We start from the raw sequence: 27744 nt of genomic DNA, 5'->3' as shown, positions 1-27744 counted from the left end.
TGATTATAGTTATTACCAGGCAACATTAAATACTCTCAAAAAATGGCAAAAAGAGAAACAATGAGAGCTTGGAAAATCTAAAGGAAAAATACACTGTGTGCCAGATAGGCAGGACTCCATTTTTATAATGCTCTTGGCATGGACAGTTCTAGAATGTTTTCTATGATATGTTCTGCCCTGTCATCATGTAATGTACCAATTCAATAAAAACACTGGGATTGTAATTTTGTACTGCTGCATATCCAAGAATGAACAAAAGAATAAAACAACCAGTTATATAATGCAATTAATGAATGCTGTTTCCCTTTTCCATGTAGGCTCAATTATGCTTTATACTATTACTATCCATACCAGTACTACAAAACAGAAACTTTTGTTTTGGTCCCTAAGAGTATTAGAAATTTATGTAGAACGCACATCTTTGCTTATAAATGCTGAGTTCAAAGCTTAAACAGTTGTTGATGAAATGACTATAACCTTCTATTCCTTCTCTTTGTCTTCTATGCAAAACTGAGGGAAAAGTTCATGCTGACATGAGAAACTTAAGTTGAGAATCCAGATATTTGTTTCATGCCTTCTCTGTTCTTTTTCAGGATGACTGTAAAATACCTATAAGGATGATTCATTCTTCATTACACACCATGACTAATAAACAATTTGTACGAAGAGAGTTGACGGGTGCATAATTATTTCTGATGATGATGAACTCAAAGTACAAAACCCAGTGTGAGGTTATTGGTGGAATTATATAAGCTAATAGAAATAAAGCATAATCCCACGCAAGTTGGAAGTGCTCAATAAAACCTACCTATTATTTGTTATTACTTATGCCTTTTATTTGAACATTTTAGCAATAGGATCCATACATGGTTTATCCCAAATTAAAAAACTGAGGCCAGAGAGAGTAAATTGTTTCACCAAATTAGACACTTCCAGTAAAATCTAGAATGAGAAGCCAAATCCACTAATATCCATGTCATTGTTTGCTCTGTCACCAAATAGTGAGATAGTGGAATGGGGTTGGAACTAGAAAGGCCAATCCAGATAACAACACTAACGTCACAAGACTGCTCCATTGATAACAACCTACCATACTGAGCTGGGTAAGATACTTTATGTGACTAGTGTACAAGCTATACTTCACAAATCTACATTATTTCTGATTCCTCTTTTCCACTAAGATGACTAATAAATACCTTATATACATTTCAGAAATAAATATTATAAAATGCTCTCAAGCTTTAGCTTCTACTGATGATATTTATTAAGGACCAGCACTTAGGTACTAAGATATGGTAGAATAAATAATAGATTTACAACCAGAAAATTAGGCCTGAATCCTGGCTCTCCCACTTACTAGGTTTGTAAACTTACATATGACACTAAACCTGAGTATTAATTTCATAAACATGAAACAAACTACTGAAGCATTCAACAAATACATTTTGACCCTTACATCAATATTTTTCTTTTCCAAACAAGGAGAAATTCAATCATAATAATTGCACTAAAGTTTTCTTTAAATAAGCATAAATTTGAGCATCAGGGAAATTGTAATTTGGATTTGGGACAATTAATGATTTTGTTTTAAACTTTTTTCAGTTGAAATCTGATTTTAGATGTATCAGACTTCGTCCAGTGTCATATAACAAAACATTGTAAATATAAATCTCTTTTGGGTATCAATTTAAAGAATATTCTATGGAATTGCAGACATCCCCAAGGAAAAATTAGGTCACAAGTATTTACTTGCACCACCACCAAGTGAAGATCCTTTAGTTCTGGACACCTAAGATCCATAATAGGAAAGGCACTGGCTGGATGTTCAACTGGTTATGATCTAAAAACAACAATCATTACTTGAGGAAAAGATGCTTCAGAGATTTCTTTATAGGAGATGGGAATAGAGCCATGACTTGGGTAAACTTGAAGGCTGTGTTATATACCACAAAATAAGATACTAGAATTAAAAACAAAAACCAACCAAACAAAAGCCAAAAAGCTGGAGAAGGAAATGACAGTCATGAAAAGAAAATAAAAGAAGAATGGAGAATTGGAAGTGAAGGATGTGTAGAACCATATATTCAAAAATTAATGACTTACGGTTTTCCATGAAAGGAACCTGCTATTAGCTATTTAAGACAGAAGGAAGAATGAAGACCTGGGGAATTATAAGCAAGATTCCATTTATTCTGTTTCCTTGTACTTTATCTGATCTTCTCAGTTCCTTTATCTTTTGGTGAACAATTCTCCTTCCACAGTTGCAAGCCATGTGATGCTGTCTCTAACATGTTTTAAAATCTTTTTCCAAATACAGTAAGTACATGGACTTACCATACAATGTCATAGCATTCGTTATATGTATTTCTTTGAACTTAATGCACTCCTTGCAGTGGATGTATTTAAGCAAAAGCCACATGTCCACCCTGTGATGAATGTTATAGAATCAATTGTGGTTTTGACTGATGGAGCAATGGCTTATATGACTGCCAAAATGCCTTCCAATTCTAAGATTACAAATCTTAATTCATTAAACAAATAATTGTTTGAAAACTGTCTCTAAAACATTAATGGAAAGGCTTCATGTATCAAGCAATAGGGAAAAGATACGTTGGGGATATAAGAAAAATATGTAGCCCTTTTGCTAAAGGGTCTCACAGACAAACCAATAACAAAAATACAGCATGGTACACGCAGATAAGTCAGGAAGCCATAGAGGCACATGAACAGCTCCTACCACACTGGGAAGTCAACCAGTACTCCCAGGAGGAAGTAACCCCTGACCTGAGTTTAAAGAACAAGTAGGAACTAGCCAAAGAAAGGAGGGGAGTCTTTATAGGAAGAATGAAAATGGATGATCACATCTTATGATGTGGTTAAGATACAGATTCTGACCATAAACAGCGCACACTATATAGAGGAAAGCAGATACGTTTGAAAAATGTAGGGTACAATATATCACAGTAAATGCAATGAAAGAGGACAAAGCAGGTGCTAAATGAATATAAGCCTTTTGAGTCATACGTATTTAAAAAGAAAAAAGGAAGAATGCAAAATATTTGTATTACATGCATTTTTAAATACACCAAACTTTTACATCCACGGAGAACCCCAAATCTAGTTCTAATTGTCTTCTAGAGAAAAGTAAAATATGAGTCATATAAGAGTAAAGTATGAGTCATATACAGTAGATCAATTTCTCCTTTCTTTATTTTTTTTTCTTTGGATTTAGGGCAGTCTGTGTGCTACGTTGTGCTGTGGCACAGCTGGCTGTAATGGTGACTCAGGGGAATTCTAAGTAGAAAGTAGCCTTGTTCACTCCATCAGCTGAGTTGGGCCTTATCATTTGGACTTCCCTCATAACTCAGGTCTGATTCAATTGTCTTCATATACTGCTTGACGTATCTCTCTGAGTAGACATATCTTCGTGTGCCCTGGAGTGAATTCGAGAAATCAAGTCAATTTTCATGGCTTGTTATTTGTATTCTGCCAGACTTCTGGAGTGATATGATAGGACATTAATTTGCTAGATCCTCCAGGACTGAAATGTATGTAATTTTTCTATGTTTATGAGAAGGTAAAAAACTAGACTGGAAAAAAAATTCAAGTAAACAAATAGCCACAATGGTAAATTTTTCTATAATATATTCCAGTCTTATGTGTGAAAGTCTTAGTGTAGGCACAGATGTGGCAATATTAGATGGTAGGCTCATAGGTAAAATATTTTGATGTAAGAGTAGACTTACCATGGGCAAGTCAGGCAAATAACAGACTTAACACTGGCCAAGAGCAAATAAAAACATGATTTGGAATGTAAGAAATGTTAAATTAATTTTAAAATGAAATACATGTATAGGAAAGTCACAAAAAATTTGAGGAAGCATATTAATTTTTTAAATATATTCATTGTGAAGTGCTTACTTTTAATTTAAACCCAATACATCTTTAGCACTTCATCATAACCACTGAATTAATAAAGGATAGGAACTTTATGCTTTTTTAATGGCAACAGAAGGGCAGAAAAGGGGTCAGATAGGGCTGCTGAAAAGTCTCTGCACAGGTTAGAGGTGTTACTGGTGGTAACATCTCTGAAAAAGACAGGGTCACTGTGGACTGCTCCTCACCTTCCTTGGTTTCCAGATGAACTGAAACCAGAAAAGCATGACCACTGTAAATCTGCATCATTTAGGTAGATACTGTCTGAGCTTTTGTTTGGCACTCTGTGATTTTTGGATTTTTAACCTAAAAAATCCAAGAATCCACCTTAATATTTTTTTTCAAAGCAGCGAATAGAACAATCCGGAAAATCTTCCTGTCTCTACTGTGAATCTCTAAAACATTTTTTTGAAATTCTTTTCAATTCCACACTGAAGAACTTGGGCACCAGAAATAAATATATAGACTAAGAAATGGCTTCTCAACAATGGGAGAGCATAGTATTTCCACATGGTGTTCTTTTTAAAGGCTATAGATAGAGCCTTTCAAAGAAAGGCTTTCAAAACAAAGGGAAAAAAAATCACAAATTGACCTGAGGTTCCTCAAAATCCTTAACATTGATAATTAAAATGAAAAATGTTCTTCTTACTATTTCTGAAAGCCTATAAAGAAGTGATGTACTGGGGCACCTGGGTGGCTCAGTTGGTTAGCTTCCGACTTCGGCTCAGGTCATGATCTCATGTTTGTTGAGTTCGAGCCTTGCATCAGGCTCTGCTCTTTCAGTATGAGCCTGCTTCCGATTCTCTCTCCCTCTCTCTCTCTGCCCTCCCTCACTCGTGCTCTCTGTCTCTCTCTCCAAAATAAATAAATGAACATTTAAAAAAAAAAAGTGATGTACTATTAGAAAAGAGAGATGTCAGGATATAGCATCAGATTAGAGGACATGGGTATGGGACTTTCAGAACATGGCTCATAGATCTCCATTTGGCCAAACCAAGTACTAGTAGACTCCTCGTCTACACTTAGGAGAACTGGTCCTATTGAAAAGGGTTTGACAGAAATAGATGGAAAAAGCAGTATCTTTACCCAACAAAGTGTGCGATCAAAAGACTTTGCTTCTTTGACTTTTTCAAAATATTTTATTATAGCTAAAATAGGAGGTAAATAGAGCAGAGAAAACTCTCCAAAGTTAAGTTAGGAATTTCAGAGTTAAGCTATGTAAAACCTGTGAACTCAAGATGGAATCAAGAAACTCAGTGATATAAGAATGCTCTAGATAACTGCTTTGTTTTGTTTTGTTTTGTTTTGTTTTTCCCAAGAAAATGGCTATAAACAACTGTTCTTTACCTTGACCTGGGATCTATATTTCCAGGGAAAACTTTGGTTGAGAATTTCTAAGCATCAAGATTTAATTTCATCTTTTCCACCTTGTTCTCTCTTTAACTTAAAAAATAAATTAGAATTAAATATTTTAACTAAAACTATATTCCATGTCTGGAGTTTTCATCATTGAGACAAAAGAAAACAAACATTTCAGTAAACATAAATATTTTCTTGGTAAGCTCAGGATAATATAAATTACAATACATAGTCACATCTCCTTTGAGAAACCATAGACCTGAAATGTAAAGAAAACCAACATTTCTTAGAAAGAATAAAAGTCTTTTCAGGAATAATTTACACATAAGACAGAGACTACCTCACTCATCCTTATCTACAAGAAAATAAAAAGTGAGGCAGGTGCCTTAAGCATAGGCAGTAAAAGAGAGAAATATGAGATCAGAAAATTTTCTCCTCTGATGGTGATATTTAACAATATTTATTAAATACCTATTCTGTCACAGGCATGGTTCTAGATGCTGAGGTTATGAAAATACTGTCAAGACTCACTTTTGGCCTTCAGGAGCTACTGAGAGAAACTAACACTTTAAAACATATTTAAGTAACAATATGACAAATGCTTTAAGAGAGGTATTAAATGAGTCAATGGAAGTTCCCAAGAAATCAGAAAGTCATGGGAGACTTCAGAATGACAAACTTGCTTTCAGTGTTGAAGGGTATTCATGGTGGACAGGGGCACAATTCTATATACAAAAATGGCAATACAAAGACATGCAGCGAGAGAACTGGAAATGTGCTAGAAAACGTCAAGGGATGTTTTGGAATGCCAGGAACCAGTGTAGCAGAAGATGCTGCCAAGAGAGGCAAGCATCTAGATGATAAAGTACTCTGCTTGTCAGGCTGTGCAGTATAACTTGTATCATCTTTAACAGCCTATCACTGAGAAACTTTGGATATATGCTGATGAGATGAGCCAGAGAAAGAGTTGCAGGTTATGATCAGAAATAGGAAAAGTAGATAGAGGGCCAATAATGTAATAATCAATGAGAGAGCAACATTGAGTTTGAATGAAGATAGCAGTGGGACTGGAGATGGGGGAAGATATAAGACATTTAGACTGAGACACAGGGAGGTGTCTCAAAATGCCCCAGGTCATACAAACTTCCTATCCTAATGAAAGTGACATTTTAATGAGGTGATCATACAGTAACCAACGCCCTAATTAAAATGTAAACTGTAATATTTCATATGAGAATATGAACTTCCTTTTAATATTAAATTACTAAATTTATCATTTACTATATTTAATATAAAATCAAAAATGAGAAGAAGCTAGCAAGGCAAGAAGAAGTCATTTTTTTTTTTTTGATAGGATAGTCAGAGAAGCATCTCTGATGAGATGAACTCAGAGGAAACACAAATGCTGTGGCGGGTGGTCTTTAAACACCTTTTTTAAAACAAAGTTTCCTTTAGATTTCTTAGGTTTCAAAAACAAGACCAACTTTGAAAAGAAACATATGCTAGAAAATGAAAACTAAAAACAAAAAGGTGTGCACAGTGCTTCCCAACCACAGCAGTCTGCCTTAGAAAAACGTCTATTTGATTGTTTTGGTCCTTTGCTCTTTATTTGGCATTGATTACTACTGTATTTTTCCTATAGTTCTGATCACAGTGGTTTTAAATGATTCAAGCTTTGGCACCCCCTCACTAAAGTATTGCTTTAGTGAATTCTAAATTTCTCTCACAGAGACTACAACTGTGTCACAATCAAACTGCTTCCTGTAGTAATTACTGAGCACATCGTACAACTGGAGTCCTTGACATTCATTTAAAAAAAAAAAAGTGCAGGGGTGGAGAGTAAAAAAAAAAAAATTAATCACAAGAAATTAGAAGGTTTAAGTAAATCATTCTACTTCTCAGGAAGAAGGATCTGACAGAGATATGGAAGGAATCAGCCTCCAGGATTCCAGGATCAGCCATGTTGGATTTTTGTTCATCACCTCCCATTCTTCCCACACAGGCTAAAGCATCAGACTTCCCTTCCTTCTGTGCTTGTAGAAAAGGCAGTTTTTCTCTGATGCCATGAGAACTTTATTAAATTGCTACCTATTCTCAAAGGGTAAAGGAATTTTAACCTTCCAGGAAAAACCAGTGATCATACATTTCTGTAATGCAATATAGTCACTCACCCAAGCATTCCACAGTCACAGGAAACTGAAACTCCATGACAGAATTATTTAGCAGATAAGTTGATTTTATGGAATATTTAGCTGATGGAATGGCTTTTCTACAACACTGTGACATGATATTCCATTCATAAAAAATAGATGGACTGCTACCCTTCATACAAATAGCAATATTTACTCCAAATAAATACATGGAACAAACACAAAATATACTGTGAAGTCTGTTATGATTATTTGTGAGTTCATCAAAACATAAAAGTTCTTGAAAAAATTTTTTGCAAAAGTACAAACCGGGTTTTTCCCCTCAATATTTTATCTTTACTCGTTATTTTTCTTTAAAAGGACACATCCTTCTTCAGTTCAAAATGGGTTTTGACCACTTCAGTCATGTCTTTTTATAATGAATTTTAGAAATTTTTCAAAGTACAAATATTCATTTTGCCCCTCAATGAAGCTTTCTTCATCTATTAATTAATCAATTGATTCACTTAGCAAGAAGTTATTAAAAAACTAAAGGTATTAGGCACTATGCTATTCTTAGCCATTATCTTCTTGGACACAATGCTTATTTCTATAAAGAAGGTTTTTAAAAATATCTTATTTGTGTACTATTTTAAAAATTAGCATCGATTAGCTGATGTATTAAATACATTTACTGTTTTAACATGTTACCGAAATAATGATTCATAGTTTTGTTCCCATGGTATGATTGGCATCTCTTTTCACCAGGGTTTGAGTTGTTTGATCCAAATGTTCAAATATATTTATACTGGAGACAGATTTTTCCTTTGGTATCACAGAGTCAGCCAACAGTTTATCAGAATCTTTTTCTTCTTTTTCTGGAGCACATAGCAGGAATGTATTTCCTAACCATCCTTATAGTTAGGTGTAGTCATATAATTCAGCTCTAGCCAATGGAAGTTTGGCTCATATACAACGCCTATGTACTCCTTCCTGGTCTTTGCCCCTCTAGCAGCTGGATGGAGACAATGACAAAGCAAAGCCACGAATGGAAAGATCCCTTTGTCTGAAAGGAATCCCACAAATCTGTAAAAAAGACAGATAAGCTCCCAATCCAAACACTCATGCAGGACTGTTAAGTGAGCAAGAAATAATGTGATAATACATTTCTGGATCTATTTGTGTGTGCAATTAGCCATCCTAATGCTATCACATATGGATTGAAAACACATAGCTTTTCTAAGGCAGACAAGGGGAATCTAGGTATTTAGGCAGGAGTTGCAGAAATAACAAAGACAAGTGTAACATGAGAAAAACATGGCTTACAAAGAGAATTAATTAAGTTGGAGAAGAAGCAACAAGTTGTCTGCCATGGTTGGAATGAAGGAAAGGCAGCTGAGTAGACAGACGGATTAGAGATTGTCCAGAAATGGCCCCTGGGAGCCCAGTTTTGAAGGGTGTTTACTGAGTTTGATACTTTATATTATAGGAAAATTTTAAGTAGGAAAAAGAAACGATCTGATGCACAAGAAAAAAAACTCATGTGGTGCCTGCATGCAGGAGAGTCGGGTTGTAAAAGAGTCAGGAAAAGGGCAACTCTGAAGGTCACTGAAAGGTCCGGGTAAAGGCACTGGAGGCTGAACTGAGGGAGCAAGAGTATCCAGTCCTTGGATTATGAAGTACGTCAGTAACCACATAATTTTCCCACTTTCTTTAAGCAAAAATGTAGATTTCCATTGGCTTTCATTCCTTTCCCGAATTGACTGAGACAAGGGCCCTGCAACTGGTCAAGAATTTTCTAAAGGCAAACATCCAACAAGAGTTGATTTTTAAGACCTCCCACGGTAAGCCTCCTTCTTTAAAAATAATAATAATAGTGTTTATTTATTTTTGAGAGAGAGACAGACAGAGTGAGAGCGGGGGAGGTGCAGAGAGAGAGGAGACACAGAATCCAAAGCAGAATCCAGGCTCTGAGCTGTCAGCACGGAGCCCGATGTGAGGCTCAAACCCACGGACCGCGAGATCATGACCCGAGCCAAAGTTGGACGCTTAGCCGACTGAGCCAACCGACAGGTGCCCCAAGCCTCCATCTTTAAGTCAGTTATACTCATGGCCAGCAAAAGAACTCAATGCATAATAATCATTCGTATATTCTATGCATTAGAAAAAGTGCTCATCGGCACCAAATTGTTGTGTTTTCCTACCTCCATTTGGCCAAACTGTTAAAAGGCAAGACTTGCTGACAGCATCGCCCTGACAAGAACCCGAGCCTTTTGCAGCAGGTGGTGCCCACCTCTGCCTACAGAATTGCAGCCCAAACAATCTGCTCAGAATTGCTGAGAAATCAGTAGAATGTGCTTATGACTCAGCCTGTTAAGTAGGAGGACTGTTATTGTTATTTTAACTCCTGCCAGAGTATGTGGGCAATTCTCCCTTTTTCTGTCTCTAGTTAACCATAAGACATCTTTCTTCAAAACCTCACCCCTGGAATAGGTTCTTGCTCAGTAAGAGCCAGAACAATTTGGGGTCTGTGTATAACTGCAAGCTGATAGTACAGATTAGAAGAGGCTTTCATAAAGGAGATATCTGATATCCTAATTTACCAATTGAGTTTATTTTTAGAATGTTTAATCTGCCTTTAAAATTATTCACATAGAGGGCCATGGGCCAAAGCTGAGTGCTGATAAGATAGTAACCAGTGTAAGACAAGGTACTTATTTTCAGAGAGGATAGTGAAAATACCAGGTTTTCTTTCTCTTTTCCCTAACTGTTGGGGACATTGCGGTCCTATTGTTTGTCTTTCTCTTGCCAGATGTTCTCGGCAATGTAAATACGCATCAAGTGCTGTTCCTAAGGAATATTGTAAAAGTAAAAGAAAAAAAGTCAGCCTGTTTTATAGAAAATTGTTTTAAGGGCTAAAATTCACCCATCTATGAGTGATGAAAAGATACCCATCTATTCTAAAGATAAAGCAAAATCTAAGCAATGTCATGTTGTACCAGGTCTTAATATTTTTATTTAAAGGATGGCATGTAATTATAAAATAAATATTTTCTGCTCTTAAAATGGATTTCTCATATCTACCCAGCTGATCTGTGTTTAATTTCTCTGTGGTTTTAGGACTGTAAATTAAGATTCAAGATTATTTATCAGTAAAGTAAAGTTTTATCATAATGTTATAAAGTTGTGCATCAAAATCATGCACAAAAGCTCCCCAGCATCCCAGAAGCAATTGCCTCAATTAAAACAAACTGAAAGAATCCTGAAAAGGGCAACAACCATCACTGATGTGTGTATTAAAGACATAGTGTGTATTCCACAGTATCCTTTACATACCTCTTCAGTCCCCTTAGCAAGTGAGAATCCACCAAGATAGAGACACTGTTCTAGACACAGCTCAGAATGTCACACAGTCCCCTTGGTGGGGGAAAAGGAGGTTGAGATGATGCCATAGAGGTAGAAGATGCCAGTTCGTATAGCACTTTGCTGGCCACAGGAGGAGCGTGGGCTTTATTCTGACTATTGGTGGATTTGGGCAGCCACTGGTGGATTTTGAACAAAAAAGTCATATCAATTAAGATTTATAAAAGATCACATTATGTGAAGAACAGACTATAGGAGAGCAAGATTGAGCACAGGAGGCTATTGCAGTGGTCAAGATGAGAGAGAGTAGATTCCAATGGTACAAGTAGAGAGAAGGAGAAATGATCACATTCTGGATGGACACCAGCTTGGTACTGTTATTATCTGCTGTGAAGCTTAAGGGAGTTAAACAAGATGCTTCTAATAGGTAGTAAAGGCTGAAAATAAACCAATCGTCAGGGTTGTTTATTACACTGTAATCTTTACATGGGCTTTTGTGTCAAAGAGATGCTATTACGTGAAGTAGTAAGACCCTTATTAAACTTCAGAGACAGATACCAAGCTCTACATGGCATCTGAATTACATGTATTATGTATTCTGAATCTGAATCTGAATTACATGTATTATGTCTGAATTACATGTATTATGTTTGAAATACTTTATTCTAAATTTATATTTAGTAATAATGGCAATTGATTATAAAGATTATGTCATTTACAAAGCATTTTTACTCTTATTATCTCATTCAATTTAATCTCATTGGCATGGTTAGGTGACCAGGAAAGTAATTTACCTGGTAAACGATATTAACATAGCATAGCAAAATAGAGATATCTAATGAAATAGTCACTTTTATGTTATTACCGAAGGAAACTTTGCCACTCCTAAATAGCCTGTTTTGTCTCTCTGGGTAGATCTTGTGGCTTTCTTGCCTTTCTAACATCAGTGTCTTCAAGTCATATAAAAAGATCCCAATAAATATTAGTGAAATAAAGGAAACTGCTATTTCTGTGTCAAATAGGTTAGGTAGGTTTTCTTTTTCTGGTAGACAGTATAGTTTTAGAGTCTGAGAAAAATGAATTTGAATCTAGCTCTGCAATCACTGTATGATCTTGATTAAGTTGCCTGACATATATGGACTTCAATTTCCCCATCTGCAGATTTGCATTGCACTTCTAATCTGGGTGCATACACAGTCTTGCATTTACTCATATACACCTAGAAAAGGTTAGTTCATCTCTACTTTCTTCCCCAACACAGCCAGGGTACTCATCTACTCCCTCCAGAAATTAAGTTATGAAAGCTTCTATGTCTATAAATCTTACTAATGCATATTGATATCTCTTTTACCTTAAACAAATGCTAGAATTAACTGTAATGTTAGAGAAAATTAGAGAAAAAGTCCCTTTTTTTTTAGTTTCCCTCATGATTTTTGAAGTAAATATAAGCAATTAATGTAGGCCAAATGAGAGAGTTTTTAAATATCTTTTAAATTTTGGAGGCAATATTTACATTGTATTTGGGAATAGTTGGTATTTCATCCATGGGTAAATAAAACATTTCAATTATTATATTATGGCAAAAACATTAAAAAACAACCAAAACATGAGTCTATTAATTAGCAAGATTCTTACAGTCAGTAAAAGGGATGATTTTCTACTAGGAAAAAAAACTAAAATATAAATAGAATTAGCATAGTATCACATATTAGGAACTTTGGATTCTTATATACAAATGCCGAAGATACCTTGAAAGCCATGCTTAAACCATCTTGGCATTAAATCTTCAAAATGTTAAAAGTTATTTGGAAGCAGTAATTTATAATACGAAATACCACAAGATTGAAACATTACAAGTCAACTTTATGACAAAATGAGTCAACCAGATCTTCATGTTTCAATATGGCTGAATCTCTAATGTTGGGTGAAGGCAAAAGAAGTCTACAGTATGATGTCATTTATGTAAACTTTTAAAATGTAAATAATTATATGGCATATTGTTTCACACACACCATTCAAGTTTTAGAACACATATAGGAAGGATATATCATCTTTGGGATTATGACACCTTACAGAAAAAAAGGAAAAGGAGCAGGGTTCGCGTTTGTTCTCTCTGTGACGATTTATTTCATCAGAAAAGATCTGAACAAAGTTGAATATTAGCACTTGTTTAATCCATGTGGCTGATACTTAGGTAATTGTTATAATGTTTTCTGTATTTTGATTTGAAAATTTTGTAAAGTTTCTTGATTAAAAATAAAGTGATGAAGAATTCATGAAAACAGTAAAGCATACATTGTTGTGACCAATTTAAGATTGGGTAACTAGTTACAGTAAAATACATTCTCCATTTCCTAGAATAAAAAGTCATTCATTTGTATTCTTTCTATCATATTATTCTGCTTTAACATAGGAATTTTGAGTTTAAAGAAAGGTGTAAAACAAAAGAAAAATTCTTTCTGCTTGTAAACTGAGCTAAAGTTTATATATTCTTTTTTTTACTCATGCAACTATTATAAACTAACAAGTACAAATATAAAGTAAATGTTGTCTGCCATGACTCTTTCAGTAAACGCATTTTTTTTTCTTCTTGAAATTTGGATAGAACCAATTCAAAACATAGGAGAATCTGATGGCTAGGCATTTACACCACAACATGAAATTATTCTCACAACACTAGCTGGGGCTGGCGTTCTCCCAGTGCCTGCTCTTCCCAGACATATATATAAAACCTGAGTGAAGTCCTTACATCTACTTGCCTCCTCTCCCTCTGCGTCAAACCCTGAGTCTGTATAATGGGGATGACCCCTGCATCTACTCACAGAGTTGTTGTAAGGAACACAGGGGTTAGTTATATGAAGTAAGTCATACAGGTCACATCTGGCACATACTAAGTGTTGAGAAAATACCACTGGTGTTTTTACCCATAGCAGGAGAAACAGGCTTAGTTCGGTCCTCATTTTAGAAAAAGATCTTTTCAACTCTTTTACTATTAAATCATTCAAAACATTTTGAAGTGCTAATTTAATAAACCTAAATCTATTAGCTGTAGAATTCATGTGTATTTCTCCCTTATCAAAACAAATTGATATTTATTTAGTAAAGTTGTTTTTTTTTTTTTCTTTTTTTTAATGTGGCTGACATGGGCACCTAGGTGGCTCAGCTGGTTAAGCCTCCGACTTTGGCTCAGGTCATGATCTCACTCTTCATGAGTTTGAGCCCCGTGTCAGGCTCTGTGCTGACAACTCAGAGGCTGCTTCGGATTCTGTGTGTGTGTCTCTCTCTCTCTGCCCCTCCCCCACTTGCACTCTGTCTCTCTCTCTCTCTCTCTCTCTCTCTCAAAAATAAACATTTAAAAATGTGGTTGACAACAAGTCATTTTTCAAAACTGTGGATAAGTCTTTTATTGTAGAGAGGATAGGGTCTTACCTACTCAAGGAAGTAGTAAAATGGTAAAATTCGTTATGTTGTATTCTCAAAGGGTTAATAATACGTTCTGGCTTCTTTCTGTAAAAAAAAAAAGAATTTAGGAAATTATTAATATAATCTATGATCCATATAAAAATCTATTACATCGTGTAGATCAACTTGTGGCTTTCTCTTGCTCTGTTGGGTAACTAGGAGGCTGCAAGATGGATTTAATGATGGTTTCTTTTACGGTCATACACTGAGCATTTACAACCAGCTAAGTGCCCTTTCATTTGTTTGGAACAGAGAAATGAAAATGTTAACAGATGCACACTTTTTCCTCACTTTTTAGCTTCACTCTAGTGAGGTTTCCTAAGTATTATATCCAAGGAAAAATAAAATTTTTAATTGTTTGAATTTTTTTAGCTGATAAATAGCAGGCAACTATTCTCTCACAAGAGAATATATTCATCTTAGTAAATTGTTAATTATATCTTTAAAGGACTGGGCCTCTAGCCCAGCTGCACTGATTCCCTCCAGCACAGGACGGAGAGGAATTTTTTTAACAACTAATTAAATTTTCCCTATACAGTATGAAACTTACTTTGACATTCATAATCCTAAAAGTCATACTGAATTAGTAATTCTGCTTAGAAATTTCACTAGAACAATACAGGACACTTCTTACTGGAGTGGTATGTGAAAATAAACCCAATTACTAGAAGGCACTAGGTTGTGTACCTCATTAAGCCATTCTCAACACATAAGTGATTTGTGTTTACATACAACAAGGGCAGAAATCACTTTGAAATCTTGCTGTTTTACAACAGGTATCTAAATCTATCCATCTCTATGTGTTATCACCAGGGCATGTGTGATTTCACACCTGGTAGAGTGGATGGATCCCATTATATACCCTCAAGGAAGATGTCATTCTATAAGTAAAGGGCCCTAAGACTCAAAGTGTGATAGCTATTAACTCTTCTTTGAGACCCAGTAGGAAATGGAAATGAACTTGGAAAGATAAGAAGTGGTGGCTCATTTCTTCTCTATCACCCTTCAGAGAACAATGTGTATAGAGATATGAGCAGACAGGGTTTGATTCAAAAGTAACAAACATTGACTGGGCCATGTTCCATATGCAGCAGCAAATAAGTCTATTACTGCATATTAAAGTTAGAAAGTCTTAACATTAAAAAACATAAAATTCTGCAGGCAAGAAGAAACACAATAGAATTCTCCCATCTCTCAAATAACTTGACAGTTATCTTAGGGGAAAAAAGTTTTCACTGCCCACACGTCTGAACAGTTTTTTCCCCCTCTATTTCAGCTCAGTGTTTTTCAAATTTGGAATATATATATATATATATATATATATATATATATATATATATATAACATTATTATACAGAGTTCTATACACAGTAACTTAAGACTACTTAAAAATTTTTAAGAGTAACTTTGATTAAAAGCATATCAAATGTTGTAGGTTGATTTTCGAGCAAAAAGAGAATGGTAGAGGAGCTCTGGACCTTGTTCAGAGAGAAAGGGTCCTCATGTATTTAATTAATGAATGCTGAATAAAATATCATGCTTTGTTTCCTCTTTAAATTCCCTATTTTCCTTAAATTCCTTCATGTGCATATGTTTTACACTACATCTTCATGATTTTGAAGTACATGTCCATGTGTGTGTATAATGTGCAAGTACATATTATATATGTATGCATGTCTCTTGGACCCTAGTAAACCTTTTTAAAAGCAAGAAAGAATTCCATAGAACAAGGATCAGCGAACTGTGGTCCATGGACTGCATCTGTCCTGTTGCCTGTTTTTCCAAATAGTGTTATTGGCATCCAGCCATGTTCATTCATTTCTTTGCTGTCTATGACTGCTTTCATGCTTCAATGCCACAGTCGAGAAGCTGTGACAGAAATTGTATGGCCTTTCATGTATTTATATATGACCCAAATGTTTACTATCTGTCTCTTAACCAAAAACATTTGCTCACACCAGTTATCAAAGAACATGTTCATCATTTGAGGAATACCAAAAACAATATTAAAAAACTAATATCCTGTCTTTTATAGTCTTCCCAAATATTAACTCAATAGTTATATATGAATGAAAGTGAAATTACAGCCCTAAACACTTAAAAACTAATTTAATTCCAACAGAATTGGGAAATTATTGGCCAAAAGATGAGATCATTACTAGAAAATTGAGGTTACTCAGTCATAACAATTTTAGTCATAAAAATAATGTCCCATTTACCCATCATCCTGACTTTTGTGGTTTTTTTGTTTGTTATAAAATTAAAATGGCTGTGCTTCTTTCTAGACTTTATTTTATGAAAATGAGATAAATGCCATCTGGGATTTATTTTTTAAAAGCAACTTGTGGCCTATTCCACTAGGCACATAAAATTGAATAGTCATTTTAAATTAACACAGTGCAGCTAGAAGTGATCATTTTATTCCATATTAAAAGATTAAAATACTTTAACGGTTTTTGTTAAGAATATTATTTGACACAGTCTTAGTATTTGATATCTTACACATACTGGCTACAAATCCCTAAAATAATATTAGCAAACATTTATGCAGCATTTATTTTGTGCCACACAATGTTCCAAGTACTTCATATATATTAATTCACTTAGTCCTCACGATTACTCTCTATGACAGGTAACTATTGTTATCTCTACTTAAAGATGAGAAAACTGAGGCCAACTGACTTTAAGTGCCCTTCCCAGCATCACATAGCTAGGAGGTGGACAAGACTTTTCAACCATACACCAACTCCTTATGGACCCTGAGAATTGGTGTTAAGGTCTCCAACTCTGGGGAAAGACAATTTCAAGCACAAAGGCTTTTGTGGGCCCTTGAGAAGTGGTATTTCACCAATGGCAACCTTCAATTTACTAGAAACACCTACTAAACATATATTTTATTCAGTATATTCAGCTTTTTTACCAAATTGAAATGTACTCAACTGCAGTTCTGCCTCTGTTCTCTACTCCATTATTTCTATCAGGTTTGGTTAAGCCACGTTCCAGAATCTATTAGAGTTGGGTGTGAAATCCTGAGAATCATTGCTGGCAACACCTGACAAAGTTAATTTACTTAACCACTATATTCAGGGGCCTATATATAATAGAGAATAGAGTGTACATTGGCATCACAAAATAAGCTGACTAGATTATCTACTGAGAAAGCCAAGATAGACAATTGTTCAGCTATAGACAAAATCAGCTTTTACCAGTTTATTACCCAGATAAATAGGATGTACATACAATGCACTTAGTCTGCATATAATACATGTCTGGCTGTTGACATATTTATATGCAAGTTATGTTGTACCCCTAGCACTGAAGTTAGAATGATGAATTCATGCAGACTTAAAATCTCAGGAAGAAATTAATACCAACGTGGTTTTCTCAAGTGATGTAAGAACTAATGTTTCATTAAGCAACAAAGTCAAGATAAAATCTTCCTTAGATTATTAGGCCAGGATACACTTTTCATTAACCTTTGAAATACATTCTAGTATAAATACCATTTGATTATTTTTCCTGTTTTGATAGACTTTGTCAGATAAGTGAAACACTGAGATGCTTGAAGTTGAAATCCTAAGCAGCATTTCGGAAGGCTAACCTTAAACTCACTGGCTATCATTAGCTTATTCAGTTAGCTCTCAAATAAACAATAGTAACATTGTTCTCTGCCTCCTCTATCAATATGCTCTATGCGGTTTTGAACAGTTCATGTAATTCAGAGCACTTGTGAAGGATAACAAGATTTCAACTACTGAGGACGTTCAAAATTGCCAGTACTATTGGGAAAGGATCCACTATCCAAGCAGTCTTTAAACAGGAGAGAAGCTGCCAACATAAAATCATTTAGTCTGATAGGCTATTAAACCATTTCTATTCCCTAATAGGTTTAGAAGCAGTTCATTATCACTACTTATTTGTAAGTAGCCAAAAGTCATGGTGAACCAAAATCACTGATAGTTAAACAGATCAGAGAAAAATCTTCCTTTCTTGGGGCTTTTGCCAAAGTTCTTTTTTGGAGAACATTATGTTTTTTGCAAGGGAAACATACCTCGAAATATATGAATTAAGGAGAGTTAACAAAAGCCCTACTCAAAACATATGGTCTCCATATCTAGGTAAGGTAGACGGTAAGAATTTTCCACTTTGATTCCCAAACCTGATATACTCCAGGCTATTGCTAAGGAGTAGCAGACTAGGTTAATCCAGTTTAGTAGAAATTTGCTAGTCTTGTCCAAAGCACCTCAACCTAATTCAAGGCCATAAAAATAGGATACAAGCAGGTGAAGGATAAAGGATTGGATTAGTCAGAAAAGTCAAGCTTAAGTCTCAGAGACTTTGCACAATAAAGGTTTCTATCCTGCTCATACAAATCCTGATGTGGGTAAGGTAATGCTCCAGGACAGCTCTATCTCATGATCATAGTACATCCTTTTTGTGGCTCAACTCATGGCCTCCAAGATTACAGTAGCAGGGAAGAAGATATGAGAGGGTTGCCCACAGCTTTTAAATGCTGTAACACAGAAGTGACACACATTATTACCTCCTCTTACCACTCAATGGACTGAACTAACCACTATGGCTCTGCCTACTTAAGGGGTTGAGAAACATGGAGGATAAATGGAACTCTGGGGGCACGTGGCTGCCTCACATTTAGTGGAGCATGTGACTCTTGATCTTGGGGTTTGAATTCAAGCTCCATGTTGGGCATAGAGATTACTTTAAAAAATAAATAAATACATGGGGATCTGGTGAGTAGTAAATGTCTCCATTGCAAGAGTGAAGAAAGCATGATGAGATGTCCAGTAGCTACTTTAGGGTCAGGTTTAGATTCCTTCTTGGTTGGAAAGGATTGAAAAGAAATGGTCGGTGGTATCAGTGAAAAACTTATTCTGCTAAATTGTTAACATATGCTGACTCTGACTGGATATAAATAAATATCTTATTTTATAGATAAAATACAAGAGGCATTGCAATATAGAGAACCTTGGGCAGCAACGGGGCACGTGTCAGTGTTTTCACATATTTATATGTTACATTGCTGTTTTCTGCTCAGAATCAGAATATATCTGAAGAACTAACACTTCTTTGCTTGACAGAAAGCCATCTGTTCATTTGTTTCTCATTTTCATACAAACACTAACCATTTTTAAAATGGTAGAATAAGTTAGTGCAGATTTGCAGGTTCATGCGGTACAAGAAGAAAGAACTGAGGAGGGACACAAAGGAAACAGCAGGCTGCCATAACATTATCTGACTAGGATGCCTCTTAGTGATTTCACTATCATGTTAAAAACTCTTCTGTCAACATGATAAAAACCAAATTTCTAGAACTGGTCTCAAAAGGTTCTACACTGTGCCTATGCTCAACTTGTTCAATTTCATCCCCAACTTTCTACCATCACAAAGATTCATATTGTCTCACTCTAGCTCCTTTATCAGCCTATTAATTGCCCTCTTCTTTCCAGTTTTGCATTTTTCTTCTTTCCCTCTACAAAGTCATCTTCTTTCTCTTTTTCTTCTCTTCCTCTCTCCCTGTCTCCTCCCTCCTCCATGTCTGTCAACTTCTCCTTGAATGGGAGCTCTGTTCTCTGTGAGGTCTCCCCAATGACTTCCAGGTGCATGTTGCTTGTTTTTACCACCTACTTGACATTCATATGAATGCTATGAATGAAACTTATTGAAATTGAAACAAATTCGCAGCCCCATCCTTTTTCTGCTTATTTCAATACTAGAAGCTATTGGTTTCTATCAAATATATGAATTCCTTTTTCTCATAGTATTCTGAGTCCAAAATGAATACAAATGAAGAACAAAAAAATATGAAGACACATAAGAGTATACAATGCACTTCAAATAAGGGTACCATATTATGAAATTGTCTCAAGAAGTATTAGCAATTTACACCTCTACCACTGTCTATTTCCCTACACCATTAGCAGCACTGTGTGTTATTTATTTGTTTAATATCTGCTCCACCCCACCCCTTCCCACTCTAATGAATCTGTAAGCTCTAGAGGGCAGGGGCCATTTTTTTTTCATATTTACTATGACCCTTCCCTGTCTGGTAGCAAGTACTTGCTCAATAACTTTAACAAATGAATTAGAATTGAGTCATGTACTGTAAAAAAGATAGAAAAGTGTGTTGATGCTTTAATTCTGTATATGTGAACTCGTCTGTTCTAACCAATGAAATCTCCTTATCTAACTGGCTTACTGCTTCCCTGATTTGAAAGTGGGTGACTGGCAAAAGCTGAATGAATGAATAATTATAAGAATAACAGTTTATTTTTCTAACTATTCTGACTAGGATTTGATTAAGTTAGATTTTTAAAATAAAAAATAACACAAACTTTGGATATGGGTGTTGGAACACTGGCCTATCACCTACTGGCTGCATAAGACTGGGCACATCTTCTAAGTTTTTGGAACCTTAGTTTATCAATAAAATGGAGATTATTGATGAGATTTCCCTTATAGAGTTGATACAAGAATTAAAGAAAATCATTTGTAGAAAAGTGGTTTGACAATTGTGGAAAATGGTAAGGTCTCAGGTGGTATATCTTCACCATTTAGCACTACTATATCCCTTATGAAGAGAGGATGCATTAACTTGAGCAAAGTTCATGCAAATGCATGGTTTCTAGCTTTACCTCTTCTCTTTAGTTTTGCTTAGCAGCCAAATGCCTTTTGTAAATTCTTAGGACAGAGAGTGTCTTTGAGAAGGATTGTGCCAGAGAAAGAAAGCAACTCATTTACTAATAGCCCAAGGTCACCTGCTGGGAGCCATCTGTCAACCTGCAGGAGCGAAGAGAGATTTCACTGGGGAAGCAGAGGAGACATCTGGTTGAACCCCAGTGACAAGGCACCAGGCTATTTCTGAGGCCACTGTGAGCATGCAAATTCCAGCTGTAGTCTAAAAAAGTCAGATTTCAGCTGAGTGATGATGTTCTCTGCCAGAGGTCCTGCACTCTCTGAGGGCGACGTCCTGACTGCTGGAGAATTTGAAAAGTCATGTATTTAGGAAAGGGGGCTCCACCAAAGAGAGGAAAATACTTGCTGTACTGTAGTCATCTGATGGGAAAGATGAAATTCTGGTAACTCTACTTCTAGCCCAAAGACCTAAAAGCTCTAGAAGCTGAGGGATTTCACCAACTCACTGAGGTCTTGGAGAAGCATTTACAATTAAGGGTGATCTCCAACTGATTCAGGCCCTTCATCTCCTGCTGCATACTGTTTAAGAGGCAATGTGTGATAACTTAATCAGCACAGTGGGGATGAAGTAGGCACCTACCCCTCCCCTTCTGTAATGCTAATTTGAAATAACTTCTCTCCTCCCTAAGTTATTTTCTTAACAGTGGCAACCAACATTTTATTACTAAAGAAATTTTCAGTAATGACCCATTTTAAAAAGTGAAGATTTCTTAATTGAGTGAGAATATTACTTACTGGTTGAGAAAATACATCAAAATAAAAGTTTCCCTTAAAATATACCTGAATGAACTACATTAGCACTCCCAGGTGCTTTTGAAATTCAGTAACAATATTAAGGCATGCATGATACAACAATTCTCCCATCAGTAAACTTAGAAATATTAAAACACATAAGGATATATCATTAAGATTTCACCAAACAAAAGGGGAGGGCTTGACACAGAGATGCTGGTAACAAAAGTGTTTGCCTCACTATAAATAGGAAGCAAAGGAGGAGGCAGATCGTCTGCTGGGGAGCTTTTTAAAATGTTTTTCCCCTCCTCTATTATTCTGTCAGTGGCCATGCAATTCCTCTCCTTTGTGCTCTTTTCAGAAGGGTGTTCTATTATTATGCTTTATTTAATTGGCTTAGATTTAAGTAAATAGACACCACTGAGAAGAAGGGCAGTTGGAATGGAGGAAGGAGGCATTAGGAAATTAACACAGGAGGAGGGGCACAGAGAGACAGGGACTATGGGGCTGTAACCAGATATCAGAGAACCTCAAGCCCTGCCTTCTCCAGAAACGCTTTTATCTACAGCTCCCAGTGGCCACTTAACATCTATAATCAAGCAACATGGGTCTGATTTATATAAAAACATATGAAAATAAGATTAAAGTCTAAGCTTTAAAAAACCCAGCAAGCGAACCAATGAGGTTGCAAATATTCCAGCTGCTCTAATTACTGTTGTTTCAAAGGAAATGTGAGGGCTGCTGATGCCTAGCTAGGGTTCTCCTTGGTTCTTCTGGGACTCCATCAGCCCCTTTTGGTATCTGCAGGCACCAAAGTTTGCTTCAGAGGTAAGGTTCCATGCTCTCAATCTGAGAATGGTTTTTAGAACTACGCTAGAGCCAAAGAAGAATCAACAGTCTTTAAACAAAATTATTGAGACTTTAAAACTGTATTGTAATATTTAACAACTGTGGTTCCCAACTGTTACATCAGGAAAGTCTCAGAGTCTTCTAACTGCACATGCAGGACGCTGCCCGACTCCCACTGACCGCCCCCATCTCTCCAGGATCTTCCCTGCACTGTGAGGGCCAGCCACCTGCTCTGTGAGTCCCCCTGCACCCTGGAAGTCATTCAGCTCAAAGAAAACTCACACAGCTAAAGAAAAGGGAGAAAACAGTTAAAACTAAGGCTGCAAGCCATTCCTTACTTCCTTTTTGCCTCATGTTTTTGGTGGCTCTATCTAGTGAGCATGGACTGAAATGTTTTATCTATGTACAACCTCCTCCACTTTCTCTCAGTTTCTTTGGAGATCTGGTGACCACAGAGGGGAATAGACCCTGGTTTAATAGAAGGTAATCTTATCAATTGCTTCCAGAAATTCCCTGAAAGCCATTACAGTAGCGCATAGACATGAAAGGGTGAGGACACATTAGATACTGACATAACTTTAAAATAACAATAAAATCGGGGCGCTTGGGTGGCTCAGTCAGTTGAGCGTCCAACTTCGGCTCAGGTCACGATCTCACCATTTATGAGTTCAAGCCCCATATTGGGCTCTCTGCTGACAGCTCGGAGCCTGGAGCCTGTTTCTGATTCTCTCTCTCTCTCTCTCTCTCTCTCTCTCTCTCTCTCTCTCTCTCTCCCTGCCCCTCCCATGCTCACGCTCTGTCTCTCTCTCTCAAAAATAAAATAAATGTTAAAATAATTATTAAAAATAAATAAACAAAATAGCAATAAAATCTGAAACTCAGATTTCTACTAAATTGTTTGTAAGAAAACATGTTCTATCTAATTCTACTCCTTGACCAAAATATAAAGACCTTTCTGTGTCAGAAGAATGTTATAAGCTTGTCTGTCCTTGAATAAGATTCCCTTTGCAATGTGTTCTAATATGAAATTGAGTGTTAAAGGGGTCCATGCACTATCACAAAAGTCATCCACCATTCATTTCTCACCATGTTCTTGCATATTGTATTAGCGTGTGGCATCATCTAACAGCCTCTGAAGTTTCAGTGTAAATAAAAAAAAGGTCTATTTAATAGTTTTCCCATTCATTTAACAAATTACTCGCTACAGCTGCTGATAACACCATCAGTTTCTAGCAGGAACAACAAGGAATAATAGCCTTTATGCCATTATGGCAGGTGACATAACCCAGTCCCAACAGACCCAGGGGAAATTTCGGGTTTCCAGTTTACCAGAGAATTGGTTTTGAGTATGTTACAAACCAACAGCCGTTGCTCCCAAATAATTAATTAAACAATTAAAATCTTTTTCCTTGAAAAGAAATTATCTGTGAAGATATTTTAAAAGAAATCATTGTTACTGTAATAAAGTTTCCATACAAATCAAATTAAAATTTTTCATATGATGACTTCATAACTAAAAAGCAAACATATTTTTTTAATGTTTATTTATTTTTGAGAGAGAGAGCACAGAGCCCGACGCGGGGCTCGAACTCACGAAATGTGAGCTGAAGTTGGACACTCAACCAACTGAGCGTCCCAATGCGAGCATAGTTTTAAACGGTAACTAGAGTAACTTGTTTTTTGTCATTCTTAAAATTGCAAGAATCGATTATATTATATCTATAATTTTGGCAAAGAAGTTTGAACTCTTTTCAAGTAAATGCCTATAAAATAGAGATGAATGTCAGTTTTTTAAAGTGAATAATTAGTGCCCCAAAAAGGCGTTGAGTGAGATAAGGCATAATTAAGTGATATAGCACACACATATCACAGAGCCATCTCTCTTAGGCGGAATATTATAAAAGCTCATATTTTAAAGAGGCCCAACAGACTGTCTTCCAGTTCCTTTATTGAGTTACACAGAGCTTTTTCCCTTTTCTTTTTTGGTAGTGATTTTAGGGTCATTTTGCATGATAGAATATTTGATTTTCCTTTATATTTTCTCCTTGTTAAATTGTAAAAACTGGAAGCAATTTTCTCATATTCACACTATTCCTGCCTATAAAGTGTTATCTCTGGAAGCTTCTTTTAGAAATGTGTCAGACAGTTGTGCTTAGCAAGAGGGGCTCATGTGTTATACTTTGTTCATTATAATCTGTAATTTTGTTGATGACTGTGGATTTCAGTGGATGCTGACCAGAGCTGTTAGACTCACACATAACTCCATTCACTTTCTTTTTCCTGGATACTTCCTGCATTGGGTCACTGGCATAATGGTTACAGCAAGAGTCTACTTAATAGAGTGGAAAGAGGAGTTTTAGAGCCAGCCAGACCTCTATGTAGCAAGTTACTCAATTTCACCTGGCCATAATTTCTTCATCTATAAATTGTAAATAGTAATATCTACTCTCCTGTAGAAAGATTCTAAGGACTAGGAATAGGCTAGGGAAAGCTTTTTGTATAGGGTCTGACGTATATTCACCGATACATGGTACTGGTGTTATGACACAACTCAATGAATTGGGTAGGACTATTTGTCAAAACAGTGAAAAGAAAAAGTGTTGCTATTTATCATGCATTTTAGAACTTTCAACATGGCCAGGCATCACAATCTCCTGGGATCCTGCTTAAAAATTCAGAGTCCTGAATTTCATTTCAGGGATTCTGATCCTAGAGGTCTGGAGTGGGTATAGGAATCTGTATCTCTCACAGGTACTTAATACGATCTCTAAGAGGGTGATCTGGGGATCCCAATTTGAGAAATAACTGGTATATAATATATAACTAATACTATTAGAATAATCATGAGTTTTTTACTGTGACTATATCAATTAAGAAAAGGAGGATATTATTGTTCTCAAGATATTAGCTTAGCAATAGCTGTTAATTTTTGTTATTTTTAATTGTATAGGCTTAGCCTTCTATAAGCGATCTAAAATAATCCCAAATATTTTTCCTAGTAATTTATGGGTTATTTATCTTCTCAAAAAATCTGATTTTAGCTTTTTGTGTGTGATAGTCTTTATAAAATTCAGTGGAAGCTTTGGATCAATACCCGTGTGGCATGACCTTTATTTGTACAAAACCTTCCTGGGTCCCATTCCTATACTAGCTGGGATCTAACAAACCTCACGTTAAAAGCAGTTGGACTAAAGAATTAGGTATTAACTATTTGCAGTTTATTTCTGTACTCTTTACATATCACAGGTCTAAAACATGATTATTGTACAGTGGAAAAATGTGACCTTTATATATCTATTTATTCTCAAGTAGCTTTGATTGCTTATTCTGTAGGAGGTTTGGAAAGAATAGCTCTTTACAAAATTGAATTGGAGAATTCTAATAAGGAGGCTGTTTATTCTGTTAAAATAACACAAGTTTCTACTTTGGTAACAAGGAATTCAGTAAAAACAAACTTTAAATGCCACAGATTCTACCACAAGTTTTTGTAAAACAGATATGTATTGCCCAGCAAGTTTTACCTTTCTTATTGCATCTAAGTCCTGGGAGAGAGATGTAAGGCAATGTACATTTCCTTTTTGCTTACATTGTTCTAAGACGAAAATGCTTCAATGGCCCAATGCTCTTGGGAAAAAGACTAAAACATTACCTTGTTCTAGAATAACTTGCCTCACTTGGACTTATTTATCTCTCCTACCTCATTCTATGCTATGCCCTCCCCCCCCTCCAACTCCCTGGTCTTCTATTATACCAGCCTCCTGGCATTCCCCCTTATATGCCATGCTTCTGTAGTCACAAGGCTCTTGCATGTGCTTTTGGTCTATCTAAAATGCTCTTTTCTGCCTTCTTTGCCTAGTTAAGTATTAGGTATTCATAGATCATTACTAAATTATCCTCCCTAACAAGGTCAATTCATGAATCTCTCCTTCATAGCACTTTTTATAGTTCTAATTTTTCCCTTATTGATGTAATTATTTGACCTAAAGCTTTCTACCCACTAGACTTTAAGCTTCACAGGGACGAAGACCACAGCTGTTTTTTGCTACCCAGACCATAAGGACTTGGTGGTCGATAATGAATAAAAAAAAATGCTTTCATCATATCGTTACCTACCTAGCATCTAAAATAATACAAAACCCAATAACTAGCTAAAAGTCTAGGAATACCTCTTTGGACTTCAGTTTCTCATGCACAAAATGAGGGCTTTTGAGTAAATAATCACTGGGTTCGTTTTCAGTTTTAAAAGTCAGTGACTCCACAACTCAAATGTCCATCAATTGATAAATGGATTAAAAAATGTGGCATATTCATTGGTGGAACATTATTTGGCCATAAAAAAACAATGAAGTACTGATTCTTGCCACAACATGAATGAATCCTTGAAATATTACGCTGAGTGGAAGAATCCTCTCTCAAAAGACCACATGTTGTATTACTTCACTTACAGGAAATGTTCAGAAGAAAAGGAAAATCCACAGAGACAGAAACTAGATAAGCAGTTGCCTAGAGTATAAATGAGGTGGAAATGGGGAGGGACTGCTAATAAATATGGGTATTCTTTTAGGGAGGGGATGGAAATGTACTAAAATTAGGTAGTGAAGACAGCTACATAACTCTGAATATACTAAAAATCACTGAATTGTACAATTTAAAAGGCTGAATTTTTGCTTGTGAATTATATCTCAATATAGTTATTACCAAAAAAATCAATGACCCATTGGCTATGTTAATTCATAATATATCTAATCTAAATAATTCAGTAAACATTCATCTTTTTAGAAGTTAAAGTTTCCAAGAAGTTTAAGCCCAAGCAGTAGGAAATCTTCACATAGTGGAACAAAATATTCAGAATATTCATTCAGAGTACTTCTTCATTGGTTACTATACATTAAACACTAAGTTATACCTACTTTGTTTTAAAAAAATGCATGAAACACCCTCCCTGATTTCAAGGAGCTTCTACAATCATACCTGAGATGGTAATTATCTACAACACAAAGCACAGGGTGAGAATACAGATGAAACTGTACAAATCAGGGCCTACCTGGAGCCCAAGGAGAGATTATGTTGAATTTCAATTATTCAGGACAGCATGGTATTTAAGACAAACTTTATAGTTACATATGATTTGGACAAGGAAGGAAGAGGGATAGAAGAGAAGAAATTGATGGCTCAGGTCATGATCTCATGGTTCGTGAAT

At 35.8% G+C, this 27744-nt stretch overlaps 1 protein-coding gene across 14 annotated transcripts in view; it reads right to left on the bottom strand.

Annotated features, from left to right (window-relative positions):
* MAP2 (microtubule associated protein 2) overlaps positions 1 to 27744 on the bottom strand; it is a 279845-nt gene that overhangs the window by 86093 nt on the left and 166008 nt on the right. For all 14 annotated transcript variants that reach the window (XR_006220913.1, XM_042995221.1, XM_042995220.1 and 11 more), the window contains exon 4: positions 14217 to 14294. The gene's annotated coding sequence lies outside the window, so the exon portion shown is untranslated. The remainder of the gene's footprint in view (positions 1 to 14216; positions 14295 to 27744) is intronic.

Source organism: Panthera tigris, chromosome C1, assembly GCF_018350195.1.
Source record: "Panthera tigris isolate Pti1 chromosome C1, P.tigris_Pti1_mat1.1, whole genome shotgun sequence".
Classification (NCBI taxonomy): domain Eukaryota; kingdom Metazoa; phylum Chordata; class Mammalia; order Carnivora; family Felidae; genus Panthera; species Panthera tigris.
Note: the sequence above shows the minus strand (reverse complement) of the source record. Positions and strands in the feature narration are given on the sequence as shown.